The sequence below is a fragment of the Magnolia sinica genome, chromosome 8 (genome assembly GCF_029962835.1).
Source record: "Magnolia sinica isolate HGM2019 chromosome 8, MsV1, whole genome shotgun sequence".
NCBI classification, from domain to species: domain Eukaryota; kingdom Viridiplantae; phylum Streptophyta; class Magnoliopsida; order Magnoliales; family Magnoliaceae; genus Magnolia; species Magnolia sinica.
The window spans coordinates 31,132,649-31,133,534 of NC_080580.1; positions in this window are offsets into that span (position 1 = coordinate 31,132,649).

Below are 886 nucleotides of genomic sequence, written 5' to 3' on the forward strand. Positions count from 1 at the left end.
GAATTGAGAATAGGTTAAGGCTTAGGTTTAGGGAATTGAGAATAGGTTAAGGCTTAGGTTCAAGAAATCGGGTTCGGGTTCATGATTGGGTTTAGGTTTTGGTTTTCAAGTTTAGGTTTAGGTTTAGGTTAGGGAGTTGAGATTAGGATTAGGTGTAGGTTTAGGTTTAGGAATTTGAGAATACATTTAGGTTCTAAGTTTAGGTTTATGTTACAAGTTACAGGTTTAGGTTTAGGTTTAGGTTTAGGTTAAGGTTTAGGTTTAGGTTTAGGTTTAGGTTATATGCTATAGGTTTCAGGAATTGAGAATAGGTTAAGGTTTAGGTTTAGGTTTAGGCTTAGGTTTAGGTTATAAGCTATAGGTTTAGGGAATTGAGAATAGGTTAAGGTTTAGGTTTAGGAAATTGGGTTCGGGTTCGGGATCGGGTTTTGGTTTTGGTTTCCAAGTTTAGGTTTAGGTTTAGGTTAGGGAGTTGAGATTAGGATTAGGTGTAGGTTTAGGTTTAGGGATTTAAGAATACGATTAGGTTTTAGGTTTAGGTTTATGTTACAGGTTATAGGTTTAAGTTTAGGTTAAGGTTTAGGTTTAGGCTTAGGTTTAGGTTATAAGCTATAGGTTTAGGGAATTGAGAATAGGTTAAGGTTTAGGTTTAGGAAATCGGGTTCGGGTTCAGGATCGGTTTTAGGTTTTGGTTTTCAAGTTTAGGTTTAGTTTTAGGTTAGGTAGTTGAGATTAGGATTAGGTGTATGTTTAGGTTTAGGGATTTGAGAATACATTAGGTTTTAGCTTTAGGCATAGGTTATATGTTATATAGGTTTAGGTTTAGGTTATAAGATATAGGTTTAGGGAATTGAGAATAGGTTAAGGCTTAGGCTCAAGAAATCGG